Genomic DNA, 14180 nt, shown 5'->3' on the forward strand with positions numbered 1-14180 from the left:
TGTTTCAAAGAACTTAGTTTCTTGAGACAGTTTTTACACTTTTTTTGTTAGTTCTGTGTATGCCCAGGTCTCACAGGTCCGAGCTTCTTCCACCAGATCCTGAGCCTGAAAGGACGTTTCTCTATAGACAGAATTTTCAGAGAGAAGTTGGTCAAGTAGAAGACTTGAGTATACTTGACAATGATACAGAGCACATAATTGAGTAAGGTAAACCGTCCTACGAATGGGACACGCCTATTTCTGACATCCCAGATCCAATTCTTATAACAATCAAGATGACAACTCTTGTCAGTCACTCTGAGCCCACTTTGGCTTCTATCCCCAAACGATTCAAGCTTCCTACTACTGATAAAGGCACCTTTGAGATCCGCCCATCCTACATCAACTTGGTGGAGCGAAACTTGTTTGAGGGAGGAGCTAATGAGGATCCTGCCAAGCATATGTAGAAGTTTACTAACTATTGTTGCTCGATTCCACTGACTGCTGGAGTAACTCAAGATCATGTCAAGCAAGTACTCTTCCCTTTTTCTCTGCAAGATGGTGCAGCCGAATGGCTAAGAGATTTGGATATGGAGGCCCATGCTATTACCGATTGGAATTCTTTAACTCTTGCATTCTATAAGAGGCACTTCCCACCGCAGAAAACCAATGCTCTAAGAAGACAAATCACGAGTTTCAAGCAAGGTCCCACTGAAGACCTTAATGAGGCATGGGTTCGCTTCAAGAGATTAGTTCATTCCGTTCCACATCATGGTTTTCAGATCTAGTTTCTTTGCAACCAGTTCTATAATTGGGGTGTATGACGATCATAGAGCCCTTCTTGATTCCTATGCCAATGGGAGATTTCAGAACAACACAAATGATGCTAATTCATGGAAGCTAATAGATGAGATGGCTACTCACACTGCTGAGTATGGTAACCCCAGAGGTAGCACAAGGGGAGGTAGTTCAGATAATGCAGTTGCAGCACAATTGGAGGTCTTGACTGCTCAAATTGCAGAATTAAAGACTACAAAATCTCTGGCTAATAAGCAGATGGTTCATGCCAAGGTCCAGCAAGAATTGTCATGTGAAAGATGTGGGATTGATGGTCATACTTCAGCGCGGTGTATGAGTACAATAGAACAAGTACATGCTTTTTAGTCTTTCAACCAGAGTACTCCCTATTCTAACTTCTTTCTGAAAGAAGTCAGCATGTATTCAATCCTGCCCCGCAACAGAGCAATGTATATATTATTCTCAGAATCGTGGCAATCAGCCACATGGCAACTTTGTCAGACAAAATCAAGGAGGTCCAAGTTTCTAGTAGATACAACCTCCTCAACAAGCTCCCAATAATGATATAGCGCAGATGAAAACAATGCTACAGCAAAGTTTGATGATTCAACAAAAGCAAGCATCTCAAATTTCTGAGCTTATGGCTCATAATAAAATGTTGGACACTCAAGTTGCTTAATTGGCCATTCAAAACCCTTCTAAGCAACTCGGAAACCTTCCTCCTCAAGGTAAACAAGCACATGAACAAGTTAATGCTATTTCGTTGAGGAGGGGTACTACATATCAAGGTCCGGAGATGCCCACTGTTGAAGATGAGGTCTCTTATGTAATACTATGGTTTTCTGAGCTTAGCTTACTCGGTCGAGTAAGTTACCGAGTGCTTTTAAACATGCTACTGTTTTGGGAGCACTAGGCCGAGTTGTGAGGAACTCAGCTGAGCATGTCGTACTTGGCCGAGTACCTGGTCTGACGAGTTAATTTCCGCGGTTTTGCTTAAGATGATTAGAGGTTATATATTACGCTTAATCAGTTTATAAATCATTTTTACAAAAGCTAAACTACGTTTACCACTCCTCTAGTCATCTTCATCACTTACAAGTTTATTTTGATCGATCGTGAGTCTACATCTCTTTTTCCGTACCGATTTCGTTGGTAAGTCTCTAACGCTTTCTTAATTAGTTTGCGGTTGTCTTTTGAAGTTGCCCTAATTTGGGTTAGGATGGGGGTAAAGGTTGATTAGTGATTATTAATGATATAGTATTGTTTGATTATTCTTTGCTAGGTGACGATTTCGTAGAAGAGCAATTATAGCCTCGTTGTTTTTGATTGATTTGCAGAATTTGCGAATTTGTATTGATTAATTGGTATTGTTATTGTGATTGTGGTTGATTGTGATATCTCTGGTTATTGGTTATTGTTGGTAAAGCCATTTTCGGGAGATAGTTTTCATACCTAAGTTCGCCCCTTGTGGCTCCCGTCACAAGGGGGTGTGCATATTAATGATCTGGGTTCGCTCGTTGCGATGAGCGTGGTTTAGGTGGGCAAGGTAGCGGTCCTCCACTGGCGGCGAGGGTTACCTATTGAGATGGGTAACCTGGCAGGGCTACATACTTCGGTGTGTAGTCGGTTACTGGTTACTATTGGAGTTTGGAGGATGGTTACTACAGTTTGGATTGGCTTGTGTATTGGTTTATGTTTGTGACTTCTTATTTTGGTTATGCAGTTGACTGACCCCGTTTATTGTTTTCAAAACTGTGGTGATCCATTCAGGGATTGTGAGCAATTGGTGTAGCAGGTAATGGCTGTGGATATAGCTCGCGGGTCATCGATGGAGTCGTGTTATTACCGTTCGTCTAGCTAGCTTCCGCTATCACTTAAACTTTAGTTCTTTTGGTTGTGTAACAGTTTTGGTTTCGCTTGGAGTTGTATTTTGGTTAAACAATTTTGATATCTTTTAATATATGTTCTTTGATGGTTTATTTGATATACTTTACCTTAGGCAACCGAGATGGTAGCACCTCGATATGCTAAGGTGGTCTTGGTAAGGCACCTTGGTGTACGAGGGTGTTACACCTTACATGCATCCTAAGGGATTGGGTAACCTGGAGCTAAGTGATGAGGAGAATGAATTAAGCAAAGCTAAGACATGATGCAAGGAAACGAGCGAAAAAGGTAGAATTACGATAGATACTAGATCGAGTGGCCCAGGACTCGATCGAGTACACTCCCCTGAAGTTGCTATTTCTCGTCCTAAGGCTATGTGTAATACTCTGTATTTATGAGTCTCGGGGTACTCTATCGAGTAGGCCTTACTCTGTCGAGTAAGGGTGAGTTGCGTTTTAAAATATTTTCTGACCTGTTGGGTACTCGATCGAGTAACTAAGATACTCGATCGAGTAAGGGGGCACTCGATCGAGTACCTTAGCTACTCGATCGAGTAGCCGGTTTACGGGGAGTTATTTCTCGGGTTTTGTTAATTATGCGATTAAGGTATATAATACTTCCGTCATTGTTCTTAAACACTTTTTCAAAACCTAATCACTGTCAAGAGAGAAAACAAAGTACGTTTTTCGCTTTAATCGCATTGTTAGCAAATCCCGGAGTTTGGAAGGTCGGATTTCACCTTTCGTTATACCGTTGAGATCCTTGCGTCGAGGGTAAGATCTATGTACCGTTTTTACAGTATTTCCTTTAAGTTGGTTAAACCCTAATATGGGGATTTGGGGGTTTTGTGTAGATTGTGATTTGGTAGTGTTTATGTGTTTGTATGATAGGAGGAGGTTTTGTAGAAGAGGCTTTTTGATACAGCTGTTGATACCGTCTGATAGTTGTGCTTTCTAGGTAGGATTTCCTACTCAGTATTAGTCCCATAATGTGATGTTGATGTGTTGTGGTTGATTGAATAATATAGTAATTGTATTGTGACGGTTGTTGATTGTGATTGTTTGTCTCTGGTTCTCGAGATGCGTTCTCGGCTGAGTGGAGTCACTTGCGGGAGTGGCTTCACGCCCTAGTTTCGCCCTTCGTGGAACCCGCCACGGAAGGGGATGTGCACATTAATGGACAGGGTTATCGCTCAATTTGAGGAGCGGGGATTTGGTGGGTACGGCTGCGGTCCCCCACTGGCGTGGTCGGGTCCGGTGGACGATCGGTGACCGAGATTGATGGGGACTGGTGTGATTGAGTGTGTGTGACGGTGTAAGTGTCTGTTTGTCGTATTGTTGATATATATAAGTTGTGTGATTAATCGACCCCGGTTGTTGTTTTGTAAAACTGCGGTGATCCATTCGGGGATGGTGAGCGAGAATTGAGCGGGTTTGAGTTAAGTTACTGGGATAGCTGGGATGTGCCACCGTCTGACGATAGAAGTCTTCCGCTGTAGCTTTACTAGTTTTATAGACTATTTAGTTAACTCAGTAGACAGTTGGTTTTGAGAACATGTATCGTATTTTGATATTTGGTTTCAGTTGTAACCTTTCACTAAAGTTATATTATTTAATGTTGTTTCGTTATTGTCTTATGATTATCATTCCTCGGGTAACCGAGATGGTAGCATCCTTATACCTGAGTGGTCCTGGTAAGGCACTTGGAGTATGGGGTTGTTACAAATGGTATCAGAGCGACGATCCTGAAACCTGTAACCAATGAATCTAATGAATCTAAGGAGTCGATTAAAATGAACCCGGGGTAAAGGTTGTAGGAGCTAATGCAAAGACTTGGGAGACATCCTAAAGTCGCGAACTCGCCCTACAATTTTGAACCGGTCACATGGGGGGTGTATGTCAAGGTCGTATGTGATGCTTGTTAGTTCGTATGTGGATGTGATGATGTATGTTGTAATTGTTGGATGTTGGAGTAAAAGGTTGAGATTGTGAATGCAAGGTTGGTGAAGTATATAGAATTGTTGTTGATTGAAAGCATGTTGCATGGTAGTTGGTTTTCAACCATTGTTGGAATTGTAGGAAAAGTATATGAGAATGATGAATGATGTGGTAGAAAAAGGAAGTAGTTCATATGTGATAATATGTGATGAATGATGATGTTGCAGGATGGATGATTCATAATGTGGCATAATAATAACATGTGCATAGGAATGTTGTGTCGTATACGTATATTTTGTTTGTATAAAGTTGTATGATAAGTTTATGTACTTGTCCACTATTGTTCATGTGTATATGTGGTAAGAAGTGTGTAGCAGTAATGGATGAATTGGTTGGAAGAGATTAAGTAAGTAGTTGCATAAAAATATGAAATTCATGTGTGGAACATGTTTATGTGGGTAATGGATTTTATAATATTGCGATGTTAGTAACATGTGAATAGGGGATTTTATCTCGTATATTATGTTATTGTGTACGTAAAGTTATAAAATAAAAGCATGTGGGTAAATCGTGATTGAAAAGTTAAATAACTTATGTGCATGATGAATGTTGTTGCTTAGCTTTTGAAAATAGTAACATATGATTATGAGTACTGGTTTTATGAGTTTTGGACTGGTTTTGTTTGCTTGGTTGCTGTTTAAGCTGTTTGGAAGTAAAAATCAAATAGTTATGTCGTCTGATTACAGCAAAGTTGTCTTTAAACTATTATAACTTGGGATGCATAAATGATTTTGATGTGATTCCAATTGTAGGTGATAGCTTGTCCTTTTACGATTCTAACGATAGGTCACACGCCCAAAACGACCAAGAATCGAGTGAGTTATGGCTGTTTTACGAAAACTGGACAGTGCTGAGAAATGCGTAGGTACTCGATCGAGTAGCCTTGGTACTCGATCGAGTAGGGGGGCACTCGATCGAGTGGCCCTGTTAATTTGCTTTACGTGCTTCTGATCTTCACCTACTCGATCGAGTAAGTCACTTACTCGATCGAGTGGCCTGTACTCGATCTAGTGACCCCTATTTTGGGTCATATGCTTATCTTTTGACTTCGTTGGATATTATGTTTAATTCAAAGGTGTTAAATTATTTCTTTATGTATTGTTTTACGTATGTGTTGGTCCTGAAGCGTAAGTTACCCAATCTTATGGTGGTGAGTGGCACCTTATGGTGAGTATGAGTTTGGTGGGAGGAGATGAGCTATATGTGGTTGTGCTGAGAAGTGGAAAGACAAAAAGAACATTGATGAGCCGATTGAGGCATGGTGCAAGTTTTGGTGAGATGTGGTGAGTGATATATTCGCGAATTTGAGTGATGTAAAGGCAAGTGGATGTGAGTAAGGAGTAATGTAAGTGTAAGGAATGTGAGACTAAAGGGGTGACAGGAAGGATGTGGATAGTAGCAACTTGAGATGTGTAAGAATTATGGAGGGAGATGGTTCACTACTACAGATACAGCCTATAACAACGGGTAAAAACCGTTGTAAAAACAAAAAGCGGACGTTGTTAAAGCGGCCGTTGTAGAAGGTATTTACAACGGTTTGGTTATTTAATGAAACCGTTGTCTAAAGTATTCACCACGGTTAAAAGCCGTTGTTGTTGGGTGTTCTCCGTTGTGGAAAGTGTTTCAAAAATTTGGAGGGAATAATATAAAAACGGTTGTCATATGTATAACCGTTGTTGTAACCTTCCCTCCAAAATTGTGAAGTCTTTTGACAACGGGTTTATGGTACATACCCGTTGTTGAAATTGTTAGTAACAACGGTTCTTAGTTTAATACCCGTTGTTGTAATTTTACCTCCAAAATTGTGAAGACTTTTAACAACGGTTCTTCGATTAAAACCTGTTGTTGAATATTATGCGCGGGTATTTGTGAATGTCATTCACAACGGTGTTATTTTTATTAACCGTTGTGAAAGGTATTCACAACGGTTTTTTTTAGTAACCGTTTTTATTACGAACTCCTAATGTTTTGAAAAATTAAATTTGTTTCATGCCATTCAAAAACCTGCATATGTCAGCAACACCATATACCAAAGACCAAAGATAAATCACGGTGGGTTCATCGTAACTCAATAGATTCAATTCAACCACAACAAAGAAATTTGCATCATATATATATACTTACAAGGAGTTGAATTTACATGAACTAATCATTCCCTAACTTCAACAAAAAATTTACTAATAAGTTGATCTAAACTCTGAGTATCATGCATTTCTATATTCTAAGACGTAGTTGCCCCACATGTCTCTTACCTCGTCTATATCTATACTTGAGTACTGCTCAATCTGTTGTGACGGGTTGATTGCATACTGCGGAAAAAACAAAGAGAAGACATTATGGTATATATAGCAGCAAGCAAGACAACATTAGCAACATCATGGTATATATAGCAGCAAGCAAGACAACATTAGCTCTAATTTAAAAAAAAGTAATAAACACATGTTTAAATTATTACTAACCTTTTCTGGAATAATGAGATATCTTCGCCTAATAATCTCCAACATGAACCGACAAGCGTAGTATCCACATTGTATGCTATCCGTGGCGAGAGGGCCTATTATTACATAAAAAAAACAGACGAGAGAAGGCTCACATCGGAATCTTGAACTTTAGGTATTGTATTAGTATTAAACACAGATTTTGCACTTAATGTTAGTGTATTTGAGCACGTACCCCTGTTATCGTAATAAAATCGGGCCAACATCGAATCTTTCGTGGGTTGATCTGCTCGTTTGCTCTTTTCTTCTCAAAGGCCCTTTTTTTAAAAAATAAAAAAGGAGGTAGAAACTAATTTTTTTAGGGGCAAAAATATGAAAGAGCTTTTTTCTATAAATAAAAATTGAAAATGTTATTATAAATAAATCAGCATTATAAACTTACATATTAATCAAGCGCTTAAAAGTCTCGCTTGGTTGATGATGTAAAGAGTCCAACCAGAAAACTTTATTCCTTGTCGGCATGATGGCTGCTAGCACCCAATGTGTGGGTTAATATCCGTATACCACCCCTTAAATTGCAGGACTATAACGTAAAATTTACATGCAATTTATAGTCATAAAGCGATAAAACAATAGTAACGATAAGTGTATAGAAATCAACCTCGGGTCCTTTTAATTGCGGCGTAAAGATCAGAAATCTAAGCAGATTCCCTCCTAATCGTTGCACCCAAGACTTTGTCCGAGATATGCCCTTGTGCTAGAACAGTGTTCTCCGATTGCCTTGCAATATAGGGAGAACTGTTGTGAGTTTTGTCGAGATGTGAGATCTCAGTTTCTACAGAGAAGAATGCTCTTTCGAAACCCTAATTTTCTCTCAAATGATGATTGGGTTTAACAGAAGGAGGAGGTCTCCTTTTGTTCTCCTGGTTCGGCCAAACCGAGTGAGAGGAACCCATCTGGGCTTTTCATTTTCTCTTCACTTAAACTTGCGGTCCGGTCCATAACTCGCTAAGTGTATATGACGCGGTCTGATTATAAACTGTTATCGGTTATCGGAAATTAAGGCATCGGCTAATAATACGGGTTATTTGAATTATTAATACGTGTCCGACAAAACAAGTATTGTATAATTATTTTAATATACATTTAATTAAATATAAATCACGTATATTTAATTTCACGAATTAATCGGTTAATTCGCCTTAGCCCATGATATTTAATCCGTATTAAATATAATATCTCAACATCACGTATTTGACTAATTACTTAGTCAAATAACTCGGACTAACTGGTTAGTCAATTTTGGCATCTACATGACAGTATTTTCATACCGTCACATCTCTCGAACGTATCCTATAGGTGTGACTTTTAGGGACCAGTTGATCACCGCCATCTGTATGACAATAACGTCAAACTTATCTAGCAAGCCAACCGTTATTGATAAACGTGGATCAAGTGATAATAATACCAAAAGTATGCCCTTTGATCCTTTTAGTGGTTTATAAGTCCTTGCACTAATCGTTAAGGACACCAACCCCAACAAGCTCCCACTTGTCCGTACAAGTGTATGTGCAATGACGTTATCCGCACTAACCGGAGGACACAAGCTCCAACAAACTCCCACTTGTCCGAACAAGTGTAGGTGCGATAACCGATTCTCATATTCATTTAAAATCTCTCCCACTCAATGTAAAACAATTTGCAGATCCGGATCCACAAAGGTCGTATTTTACAATCGATCCGTATCTAGAGTGGTTTCCCCGACTAGAGAGTAACTTAACTGATAAAACGAATCCGCATCCGAGCATGGCCATGCATTTCGATTCTGACTCCTCGAGTGGCCCCGAGAAATATCGAGTACCGATAAAGGCTGAATATTTCCTTCAACTCGAACTCCTTCCGATCTAAGCACAGCATGAAATGACCCAGAAAAAATCTACTTGGCCCCCTGTTACGGATGACCGTGAGAAAGAAACCAAAGTCACCCAAAATCTGCCTTAGTCTCAAGAGACAGTCGATAGTCAAAAGAATCGACTCTTAGGATCACCATGGAAGTCCTATCCACGACCGGGCAACGAATGTTATAAAACATTTAGGACTCCACGTCGATGTCACAATTGTGTCCTACGAAATATCCGTATAAATCGCCTCGTGATTGGTCGGTCAACTGTTGACTTATGGTTCGTTGAACCCACCATCAACCAACGTCACAGAATAATTGCCAGAGTTATCAGCTCATGTGGGCAATTAAGGACTAACAAGATATGATGTTTGTTCAGTTCACTTTGTGGTGTTCAAAATTGTCGTACAATTCCACATGAAAAACAAAATATATGTATAAATATCAAAACGATGATGTCGTATAGAGTACAAAAGAGAATGAATCTGATCCATAAAAGAGTACTACAACTCAGGAACACGTTTGATTCCCATGGAATTTACGTGCCCTTCATGCTTATCTTGTCGTAATGCTTTAGTGAGAGGATCTGCTATGTTATCATCTCTAGCAATCTTTTCTATCACTACTTCCTTTTGCTCCACGTAATCCCGGATTAGATGAGCTTTCCGTTGTACATGTCTAGACTTGTTACTAGACTTTGGCTCCTTAGCTTGGAAGATGGCACCACTATTGTCGCAATAGATGGTGATCGGGTCATTCGAACTAGGCACTACAGATAGTCCATGTAAGAATTGACGCATCCATATCGCTTCCTTTGTTGCTTCAGACGCGGCATAGTACTCGGACTCGTCGTAGAATCTGTTTATGCTTGATTTGTTTCGAACTCTTCCACTGATCAGCGCCATTAAGAGTAAAAACGAATCCGACCGAGATTTCGAGTCATCACGATCCGTTTGGAAGCTAGCATCTGCATAACCGGTTGCGCATAGCTTTTGAGAGCCTCCATAAGTCAATACCCAATCTTTAGTCCTCCGGAGGTACTTAAGAATGTTCTTGACGGCCAACCAATGTGGTCCACCTGGTTCTTTGTTGGAATCGACTTGTCATACTTAATGCATATGCCACGTCCGGACGTGTGCATATCATGGCATACATGATTGATCCTATTGCCGAAGCATAAGGAATCCGTGTCATGCGCTCTTTCTCTTCCGGTGTCTCCGGTGCCTGAGACTTGCTCAAATGCACCCCTGGAGCCATAGGAAGGAACCCCTTCTTGGAGTTAGTCATCTTTGAATCTCTCTAGGACTTTGTCTATGTAAGACTCTGATCGAGAGATAACATCCGTCGTGATCTATCTCGATAGATACGGATGCCAAGAATTCTCTGTGCCTCTCCCAGATCTTTCATCTGGAAATGGTTCTTCAACCATACTTTCACCGAAGTTAAGAGAGGTATGTCATTCCCAATCAGAGTATGTCGTCAACATACAATATTAGGAAGACAATCTTGCTCCCACTCGACTTGATATATAGACATGGTTCCTCGACCGATCGAGTAAATCCATTGTCTTTTATCACTTGGTCGAAGCGATGATTCCAACTCCTTGATGCTTGCTTAAGTCCATAAATGGAACGCTTAAGCTTGCACACTTTCTTAGGATGTCCTGGATCGATGAAACCTTCGGGTTGTACCATGTACAACTCTTCCTCCAAAAAGCCGTTTAAGAAGGCGGTTTTCACATCCATTTGCCAAATTTCATAGTCATGAAAAGCGGCGATCGCTAAGATAATCCGAATGGAACGCAAAGATAACTACGGGTGCAAAAATCTCATCGTAGTGCAAACCTGGCACTTGGGTGAAACCTTTAGCAACTAGTCGTGCTTTGTAGATATCTTGTTGACCTTCCACAGAATGCTTTATCTTGTAAAGCCATTTGCATTGAAGGGGACGAACCTTAGCGGGTAAGTCAACAAGATCCCACACGTTGTTCTCATACATGGAGTCCATCTCGGATTGCATGGCCTCAAGCCATAGCTTTGAGTCGAACTGGTCATGGCACCTTTATATGTTGCGGGTTCACTACTCGTTAAGAGTAGAACGTCATCTATGTCATGTTCCTCGACCATACCGATGTATCTGTCCGGAGGAATAGAGACTCTTCCCGACCTCCTAGGTTCCTCAGAATATTCACCGCAAGGGATTGAAGGAATTGGTTCCTCCAATGTTTGCTCGGTGTTTGGTTCTTGAATCTCCGACAGGTCGAAGGTTCTATCACTCTTTGCATTCTCAAGAAATTCCTTCTCTAAGAATGTCGCACTCGCCGCAACAAAAACGCGTTGTTCGGTTGGCGAATAGAAGTAATGACCACGTGTTCCTTTAGGATAACCTATAAAGTATGTCTTGACCGATCGCGGGCCGAGCTTATCCTCGTGTCTCCACTTGACATAAGCCTCGCAGCCCCAAACCCGTATAAAGGACAAGTTAGGGACCGTTCCCTTCCATAGTTCATATGGAGTCTTGTCAATGACTTTAGACGGACTTTGTTAAGTATTAGAGCGGTGACAAAAGAGCATAACCCCACAATGAATCGGGTAAAACCGTGTGACTCATCATGGATCGAACCATATCAAGTAGTGTTCGATTTCTCCGTTCGACACACCGTTCAACCGAGGTGTTTCGGTGGAGTTAATCGTAGGGCAATCCCACACGGTCCTTCGGTGTTGATCAAACTCGTGAGAAAGATACTCGCCACCACGATCCGAACGCAGTGTTTTAATCTTTCTACCTAATAGGTTCTGCACCCTATTTTGGTATTCTTTGAATTTCTCAAAGGATTCACTTTTGTGCTTCATTAAGTAGACATAGCCATATCTACTCAAATCGTCCGTGAAAGTGATGAAATACCTATAGCCTTCTCGTGCGGTGATTGACATAGGACCACATACATCCGTGTGTATGAGCCCTAATAGGTCAGCAGCGCGCATTCCAACACCTTTGAAGGAAATCCGAGTCATCTTACCGATGAGACATGATTCACACGTGCCAAATGATTGAAAATCAAAGGCCGAGATAGCTCCATGTTTGATGAGTGTTTTACGCGTTTCTCATTAATGTGTCCCATACGGCGAGTGCCATAGATACGTTTGATCTTTGTCACCAACCTTTAACTTTTTATTCATTACGTGTAATATTTCATTGGTCTGATCTAAAACATAAATTCCATTCATGGAAACTGCGCTTGTCAGTAAATCATATCGTGTAATGAGAAAATGCAAGCATTGTTTTCTATTACAAATGAAAAACCAAGTTTATCAAGCGCAGAAAACAGAAATAATGTTTTTAGAAAGACTGGGTACATAATAGCAATCATATAATGATAACTCAAATCCGCTAGGAAGCTGGATCACATATGTCCCCTTGGAGATGGCAGCTACTCTTGCTCCATTCCCAACACGCAGGTCCACCTCACCCTTTACGAGGGGTTCGATGTTTTGAGCCCCCGCACATGATTACACAGATGAGAACCACAACCAGTATCAAGTACCCAAGTTCCGTAACTTGCGTGGTTAATCTCAATCATATGAATAAAAGTAGAAGAGAGAGAAGACATACCAACAGGTTTAACACGACCTGCCTTTAAGTCCTCATGATAAACAGGACATGTGCGTCTCCAATGCCCAGTCTTGTGGCAATGATGGCATTCCATGTTATCACTCTTGCTCTTTGTCATGCCTGATGAGTTACTTGCCTCACCAGGACCACTCTTCCCTGAACCCGACTTCTTGAACTTCGCCTTACCTCATCGTTAGGTTTGCCGGAGCTTTGCCCTTACCTTTCCCTTTGTTTGACACAACGAGAACATCCTGTTTCGAACTCCCACCGCACTTCATGTCCTTCTCGGTCTGTACGAGGAGGGAGTGCAGTTCATGGGGAGTTTTCTTCAAATCATTCATATAGTAATTCGCTCTGAATTGCGAATAACCATCGTGGAGTGAATGAAGAATACGGTCGATAACAATATTCTCGCGATGTTACGTTAAAGGTCTCCACTTCTCGACATTCTCAATCATGCCTTTGAGAATGTGTGGGCTAACCGGTTGGCCCTTCGGAGTCTCGCATCAAAGAAGCGAGTGGTATGCTCATAGGTCACGATTCTCGGTGCTTTCGAGAATTCCTTAGTGAGCGTGGTGAAAATCTTGTTTGCACCTTGGGCTATGAAGCGTTTCGGCAAATTGGGTTCCATTGCAAAAATGAGCACGTTTTTAATCGCACCCGCTTCCATGACGAAATCGTTATAAGTAGCGATCTCGTTAGCTCCGGCCGTGGGAAGCGGGTGTGGCGGCATGGGCTCAAGTAGATATTTGAGCTTTCCGTCGGCCAGCGGCAAAGCATTCCGTAATCCGCCTCCCGTCCGCGAAGTTGGATCCATCATTCTTGATCGAGTAGACCGATTCATCCGATTCATGAAGATCCTAAGCCAGGACTCACGGTCCAATGTGGCACTTGGCATTGGGTTATCACTTGAACCAGCCATTTGATGTTTAGCGATTTAAAACGTGATCTACACTTTGAAAAAGAAAGGAAAAACAAAACGAAATAAGCAACTCATCGAGGTGATTTAAGTCTATTTTAAAATTCATTTTAAACATGTAGACTCTCGCACTTGCATAATTGATCTCCCTCAAGAATGATACAAGTGATCCCAAGACTCAATTTCTGTAAATTGATAAGCCAACTGTTTAGCTAATTCTTCCGGAAGAACTCTTGGTCGATAGATTTCCGTAAATCCTATCTATAGTCCACTATGATCACAGGATCGTACGAGTGACCATAGTGTTGAGATAAAATAGGTCAATCGGTTCCAACTTACCCGACGTAGAAGGGGTCATAGTATGCCTACCGACGAAGAAGGGACTCATTGGAGTTTGACCTATAAAGACCGTTCTCAATTTTGGTTTATACGAGGAAGATCCCATCAACAAAATTATAATTCATTTTAAGTGAACGAATAACTAGCGTCTGTCGTGAATGAATTTATTTGGATGATGGCTTAAAACGTGTGACATGAGAATGTCAATGAAAACTAACTCGTGACCTCTATATGTGTCAGTTTTCATGCAATAAATTAGGTGGTTTGGTTTTTAGGCGGAATATGATGCATATTATCGTTGCGAAAAATAAAAA

This window comes from Silene latifolia, chromosome 9, assembly GCF_048544455.1.
Source record: "Silene latifolia isolate original U9 population chromosome 9, ASM4854445v1, whole genome shotgun sequence".
In the NCBI taxonomy this organism is placed as follows: Eukaryota; Viridiplantae; Streptophyta; class Magnoliopsida; order Caryophyllales; family Caryophyllaceae; genus Silene; species Silene latifolia.